This window comes from Haplochromis burtoni, unplaced genomic scaffold, assembly GCF_018398535.1.
Source record: "Haplochromis burtoni strain Fernald_Lab_line unplaced genomic scaffold, NCSU_Asbu1 Contig_29, whole genome shotgun sequence".
NCBI classification, from domain to species: Eukaryota; Metazoa; Chordata; class Actinopteri; order Cichliformes; family Cichlidae; genus Haplochromis; species Haplochromis burtoni.
This window is the reverse complement of record NW_024582390.1, coordinates 2,918,391-2,925,610: the sequence shown is the minus strand read 5'-3', so window position 1 is coordinate 2,925,610 and position 7,220 is coordinate 2,918,391. Positions and strand designations below refer to the sequence as shown.

The 7,220-nt window shown below is 37.5% G+C and overlaps 1 protein-coding gene and 1 long non-coding RNA gene across 3 annotated transcripts in view; one reads left to right on the top strand and one right to left on the bottom strand.

The window, feature by feature from the left end:
* b3galt1b (UDP-Gal:betaGlcNAc beta 1,3-galactosyltransferase, polypeptide 1b) overlaps nucleotides 1-3,362 on the bottom strand; it is a 60,567-nt gene extending 57,205 nt beyond the window's left edge. Inside the window, exon 1 of the mRNA XM_005918189.3 lies at nucleotides 3,248-3,362. The gene's annotated coding sequence lies outside the window, so the exon portion shown is untranslated. The remainder of the gene's footprint in view (nucleotides 1-3,247) is intronic.
* Nucleotides 3,363-3,472: 110 nt separating this feature from the next.
* On the top strand, nucleotides 3,473-6,503 carry LOC121814245. 2 transcript variants are annotated; one of them, XR_006054228.1, is made up of 4 exons: nucleotides 3,473-5,013; nucleotides 5,453-5,493; nucleotides 5,662-5,725; nucleotides 6,117-6,503. It is a non-coding gene; the product is annotated as an uncharacterized LOC121814245 (long non-coding RNA). The 2 variants fall into 2 exon arrangements; XR_006054227.1 differs by having other exon boundaries at nucleotides 3,473-5,493.
* The last annotated feature ends 717 nt before the right edge of the window (nucleotides 6,504-7,220 follow it).

Below are 7,220 nucleotides of genomic sequence, written 5' to 3'. Positions count from 1 at the left end.
GTGGGGGAACTTGCACAATCGGTGGCTGACTAAATACTTTTTTGCCCCACTGTATACAAATAAACTTGCCTTGCCTTGCCTTGTTTTAAAGTCTTTCAGTCCTTCATGACAGCATAGTGAAATTCTATCATGCACATTTATGATCTCGACCCCAGACTGCAAACTGATGAGATACAATGCACAACCAGTGATAGTTGCCAGTTTTTTTGGCAGTCAGGAAAGTGATCATTGGCTGATAATGATGTACAGCCAATAAAGGTCCACCCCTAAAAAAGAAAAAAGATTACTGCTGCCAACGCAGCATGTTCTCAATTTATTTGCCATCCAATAACATTCTCGAATTAAAGGCCATCAAAGTAGAATCAAAATGTAACACTATTTTAGAGTATGCCAGATAGCATTATAGGGAGCACTGAAATTTTCAGAGCTGAAGAACAAATTTAATCCATGATAATAAATATATCAACAGATCCATTAAATATGTTAAAAATTTTATAAACACACAATTTGATGATTATTAATGGAGTTTGCCATAAACGTCTATACAACTGAAAGGTTTTTTTTGCTACTACAGGAGTCCAGGAGAAGCTTTTAGGTATTTCCACTTTTAAGACCCAGAAGCAACGTTTAAACAGTCCTATCCACCCAAAACATGCACAACAGTGATAACACTGTGTCATCACAGTCAAACAGCAACAAAGTGGCAAAAAGCCAAACTGCCAGAACCAGAATATTTTAGAACAAAAGACACATGTCAGTAAAGAAGCAGTTCGCAGTACTAGAATGGTACCACGGTGATCCCTGATTGTTATCATTATGACTGTTGTCACAGTATGTGCAAATGATCACCACTTCAAAACACAAGCTTCTTGTGGTTGCTTTCATTAATTCAATCAGTCAATTCCATGCTCCTTACATGGTGCAATTTCACTAAGGGTCATTAATAGACTAATGGCTCACTTTTACACACAAAACACCCACTAAGATGCTCACACTGTAAAAGATTCATGTTATTGGTTTAACATCTCAACAAAAAAGCATTACATTTCTTAGGAAGATAGGGAAGAGCCACTCTCAGAAACATACTAGGTACATGAAACCATAACTTTGCTCTGTATAAGCAGGTATATCATCCTGATTTACAGTAGCAGAGTGAGTGACACTCAAGAAATTACTGTAGATCCATAGATTGTGGTCCTGTGGTAGCCATTGATTTCTTTACAGCACCTTTTCCTAAATGTTATGGGGCTGCTTTGGTTGTGGCCATGTTACTGTTTACTCCTTGGATCATTACTTTACTATTATTTGTGTTTTAATTGGACTATGGGGAAAAACTGCTGTTTCCTATTGAATGAGCTATTCTCAAATACGCCAGGAAATGTACATTTCTTGGTAAAGAGTCTGTCAATCTGTGCTTTTAGGGAAGAGAAAGAGCTGGCACAAATACAGCAAGAAAATAAGCTGTGCACATGTCAGCCTATTATTAGCCAGCCTAAGTCCTGGCTGTTTTGGATGGGTAAATACAGAGCTATTGTCCTGACTTCATTCAGTTGCCCTTTGAATGGCTAAAATTTACCGTGCAAGAATAGAACTGTGATTTTTACACAGATCAACATAATAAACATGATAGCTTTTTATGTATAATTAGATTTCTTATATACAATGCATTTATCTAAACTATACCTATTTCTCCAACCACTGAGAATCACTAATAATCTAATATATGACAATGCCCTTATTTTTACAGATGATTTCTATTCAATAATAGAGTCAGCTTGACATTATCTCCTTTGTATGCTGCCATTTATTTAGAACAGCCTCGATGTAAAATGCACTCACGTGCTCTAAATAAATGCTGATTGTAAGCCCAGTGTAACACGGGAAGCACCACTGACTAAGCAAAGATACAGTACTTTAACCAAGGATTAAAGCTTTAGATTCCCGCGACTAATTACACCTTGCAGAAATGTGATTAGTGAAAGCAGTCAGAGTAAGCAGAGCACAGACACGTACACGAACCTATATGAGCAAGTATAGGCACATGATCAGCTGCATACAACGTAAACAACAAGACGCTTCTAGACGCAGAGGCAGTCTGGCAGTGAGCGTTAATGGCTGTATGGGCAGATGGACATGCAATGGAAACCATCATATGGCTGCATCACAAAGAGGATTAGCGTTTGATCCAGCTAGTGATCTAAAATGACCCAGCAGATGCAACAAGAAACACAACTCTTAGGAAGAGCTTGCAGTCTCTTGGCTCTAAACTTTAAGCCTTCCTATTATTCTCATCAGACTGTTTGCTACATAAGTGATAAAATGATATTTCAATATTACCATGGAGACTAAGTAAAGCCTCAAATTAAGCATAGGTATTAAGGTTTAAGGAAGCTCACAGAGCTTATGTGAATTCACTAAAAAGCGGTCTTTTCACAAGGTGATGTGAGGGAAATTTAAGAGCATCCATTTTCTTCTTTTTGGAGATGTTGCCACTGGACACCAAAGTCTGATCCACTGAGCATCACTTACTACCAACAGATAATAAATAACAATTATGATACAACACTAACAATTATACAAGACGACTTTTATTTCATTTATTTAAAGGTTTATATATTTTGGGCAAAATATCCAGCAGAACGTTTTTCTTTCCATATATCTAAACGATTTCCTAAAGCTTATATTATTCATCAGTCACGACAAATATAGCCCATCTTTAAAATTTTAATATTTTCTTACAAGATCTATTTTCTTTGCAAGCGAGCATCGAGAAAAAAATCGCATAAAAATTGAATAAATGCATCCGTTTAAACTTTGATTCAGGTGCATTGTAACTTGGCTACCTATGCCTGGTGTCCTCATTGCCCCGGACAAACTACGCATTTCTAACGGTGAGTGCAGAGGTGACAGCCGTGCCAAAGAGGACGGAGATCAGGGAGTGCTCAGCTGGGATTGCACCGAAGTCGCAAAACGGCATCCCTAAAGACCCAGGCGGGTATCCCGATAACCCGAACGTACTAAAGCAAAGACCAAAGCTCAACAATAGAGGGGACACCCGAAAACCTGCGGATGAGCGCTCGGAAATGTGGAAGGACAGATGATGCGAGGACGGATGAATCCACTCATACTGCAGAAATTTTAAAAAGTAGAACCATCCCTGCGTAATGCATCCCACAAGAGAAGAAAAGCGTAATCTTTCACTGCTTATTGGCACGGAAAAGGGGAAAACCGTCCTCGTTGTACATACCTCACTCACTGTCTCCATCCCACTCAGACTTGTGGTCCTGATGATATGATACCGCGTTGATCCAGCATCCTAAAAAGCACCGTTGTTCGACTGAGGAGGGGGGTGAAACATGACGGCGGTGGTGCAACTGGACTGACGTACCGCTCTATGAGAAGCGAACGACCAATCAGAGCGCAATCCGATACAAGCCTCACCAATCCGCTCTAAGGGAGAGAGTGAGGGCTGCTCAGAGATACTACTGTAGTAGCAAGGTAGATTGACGCTGTGGGAGAATTCATCGTCAACTCCTGCAAACTGTTTCAAACCAGACAACACGTTCATCCCGCAGATAAAACAGCTGAGTGAATGAAGTGAGTACTGAGGTATTTTGTGTTTCAGTTTGTGTCTTTCTAAAGATACACTTAAGGTTTGTGTGCTTTTGTTGTTTTGTTTTTATTGCCATGATGTTTAGATAAAGCAGGGGGCAAACACAGGTAACAATATAACAACAAATACAAGGTTTGCGAGATCACCCTCAAACACAATAACACAACAGGTAACCCTGGGAAAAAGTTCATTATCAGTCCAAAAGACTAACTTATTGGCAATGACAACGATATGCGAGCAATATATGTTACCTCGCCAGGTCCTCTGGATGTTACTTCGGGTTCTGGCTCATAGCCAGTCACGGAACCCGAAGTAACAAATAGGTCTAGTACTGTAGTTATTGTGACATTATTCTATAAGGTAACTAAGAAGATTCTATTAACCCCCTAATAACTTTACTTACTGCCAAACGTTTCTTGGTAGTAAGTATAGAGGTTGTACTTATTACAAGTACAAAAAGAACTGGATTCCTATTTTGCCTTAAAGGCATAAATCTTACTAGGTGGTGACTTGAATAACCATTTTCCCTCAACAATAATCAACAGATAAATTCTTAATACACAAAAACGACACTTTAAGTGTTCCAGATTAAATTTAAACCATCTTCCCTATTCTTTTTTCTTTTAAAGTATTTGACTACTACTAGACTGTCAAGAAGCACTTTGCAATGACTAAAAAGGAGCCAGTATATTTCTAAAATCCGTGCCAATAAGCACCTCGTTAATGTTGAAAATGTGTACCTAGATATAAAGTGCACCATATGCAATAATGCTGAAACACTGGATGGATATTAGCACTTTTAATTTTTTCTTAATATACATTTTCTATCCAGAGATGCTTTCTTTTCTTTGTTAAATAAAATTAAATTTGCGGTTTGGCAGTTTAATAGGAACCAAAGTGGACTGTGGCCTAAGCTCTATGGATAAAAGTTTTCATCCAATGACTCTTTGAATTCAGGTGTTTTCACTCTCATTACCACGGGCATATAAAATCAAGCACCTGGCTCTGCAGTCTGCCTGTACCAATACACTGTAAAATGTAATATTGTGTTTAATTAAAAATATTAAATAGGCTGAACTCAGGTTTTATCAATTTGTTATTAGAACTCGATTCAAATAAGTTACCAGTACTTTTTATGCAAATGCTGATAAACTCAATTTATTTGAGTTGTCTTAACTTAGAAAAACTAAGTAAGATGGAAGTTTTGCTTCTCAGTGCGGAAGGATGAAAGATGTGTTTTGAAAATGCCACGTCACCACCGTCCTCCTCCCTCTCGGATCAGTCCGCATGTTCATGGTACCAGTATTTTTTATGGAATATGTTGAGCAAACCTGGAAAAGCGTCAGCTCAAGATATTATTGTTGTCATTGCTGTGGATCTTTACCTGATACACTGACTTGGTGAGTAAATGTTTACTCTTATTCAAACTGATTTTGTGGCTTCTCTTAGTTTAGCACCAGGTTTATAATCTTGCTAGCTAGTTAGTGTTAGCCTAGCCTGTGTGTACTGTGCGTAAAAACGTATTACTTTTTCTGGGTCATAAAATAAACTTTTAAGATATTTTCAGGCGAGAATGTAGCTGTGTAAAGTTCAAGTATCTGCTCGATTTATCAAGACATCACATATTTGCAAAGATGCGCCGAAGTTTTCAGAGATGTCCATTTTTCCATGCTTTGTGGCAGCTTTTGGACATCTGTGACATCTATTAATGTCAAATCTAGCCTTTATTTAACAACATAAGCAAAATGTTACAATGATTGCACAGCCATTAAGGATCAAATCAGTTTCTGAAAAATGTTCTGTTTTTTCTCCCTCTGCTTGCTTCTTACTGTCTTTGAGGCTCGGGACCAACACTCCTACTGTTGGACAGAAAGACATCAGTAAGTATTTTGGTTTTCCAATATATTAGCAACTGTCAGTGACATTTATATTAATCAGGCTGAACTTTAATCATACTTTAGATCAGCCTGTTTTACTTATTGTTTTATTTGTGCTTTGGTTTGGGGAAGTTGTTTCTTTACTGATCTTTTCCTGTCTTCTGTTATTAGACTTGAGATATGACTGCACTATGCTGTTACTGGTGACTCCAGTTAATTCTACAAGACATGCTGTGTAAGTAAACAAACAACAACAGTTTGGTCTGCATTTCTTGAAAGATCACATCCCCTAAACTTAGTTTAGAGGGTCTACACTGTATATAGTGAAGTCTGCAAGTTTTCTAACAGCAAAATTTGTTTTGTGCCCAAATCATTTTGCACATCATTAGAATGAAAGTTCTTGGCCATGTTTGCATAGCCCTTTTTAAAATGATGCTTTCATGACATTATTGTGTGTTGGGTGGTGGTCACGGCTATCCAGACTGACAATTGGGACATTGAATGTCACCTCTCCAGTGGGGAGGGAGCCTGAGATTTTGGAGTCTGTTTTATACCAAATGCAGAAAAAAATGTTTTAAGAAAGCAATTAAGTTCATGTTCCAAAAAATATGATTGTTTGCTTGCAGAACAACAGGAGAGATGAGTCCTCCATCAAAGATGGTGTGGTCAGTGAAGATGGTCGCCTGCAGGTTCAAGCTCATTGCATCTCCAACCCACATCCACTGCCACTGTACTTAAGGGAAGTTAAAGACTTTCTTCTGCACTTACATTTGGATCACCTCGATCCATGATAGTCATTCAGGCAGTAATGCCTGGACTGGAAACAAGCCATGCTTAAAATATTACAACATTCCAGCTCATGTGTTGGAATGAAAAACAAATGTGTTGTTTAAATTAGAGACTGCACTTGTGACAGAACAACAAATATTTTATTTTGATTATATAAGTAAGTACAAAACAAACTTGTGGTAGGCCTAAACTTATTTTCAGAATAATTACATCTGAGACTTTGTTTCATTGTAAGATTATAACAGTGATGGCAATATTATTGTTTGTTGTCCGGCAGAACAGTGTCCAGTATGTTGGCTGTTATACTTTGTTGTGTTTGAAAATAAAAGTTGGGCTCATTTTAACATCATTACAAAGTGTTGTTAATTATTTTTAATCATATTCAGGTTACCACAAATTGTTTTTTCATTTAGTTGAACTTGAAATGTTTGTCAGTAGGTAAACAATTAGTATTGTACAGTCAGAAATATCAAGTTATTCTTAATACTGCAAACTTGCAATGTATAAGTTGTCCTAACAGTCATCTTAAGTAAGCTTTACTTAATTTTTTTGAGGCAACGAGTTTCCTTAATTGTTTTGAGTTCTGGGAACAAATGAGCTTGTACAGAGTACTCAAAATAAATAAGTTGTCCTAATTTAGTTATTTTAAGCTAAGCTTTACTGAATTTTTTTGAGGCAATGAGTTTCCTTAATTTTTTTTGAGTTCTGGGAAGTAATTAGATTTTACAGTGTATTTGTGAAAGAATAGGTCATTCAAAAGAGCTCACTAATTTCCCGTCTGGTACTGTAATATGATGCCATTGTAGAAGCAAGTGAATTTGTTAAATCACTCCCATCCCAGATATTCCGTAATCAAATGAAAGTGCTATTATTGCAAAGTGGAATCATTTAGCAATCGCAGCAACTCAGCCATGATGTGGCAGACCATGTGCCAATGCTCT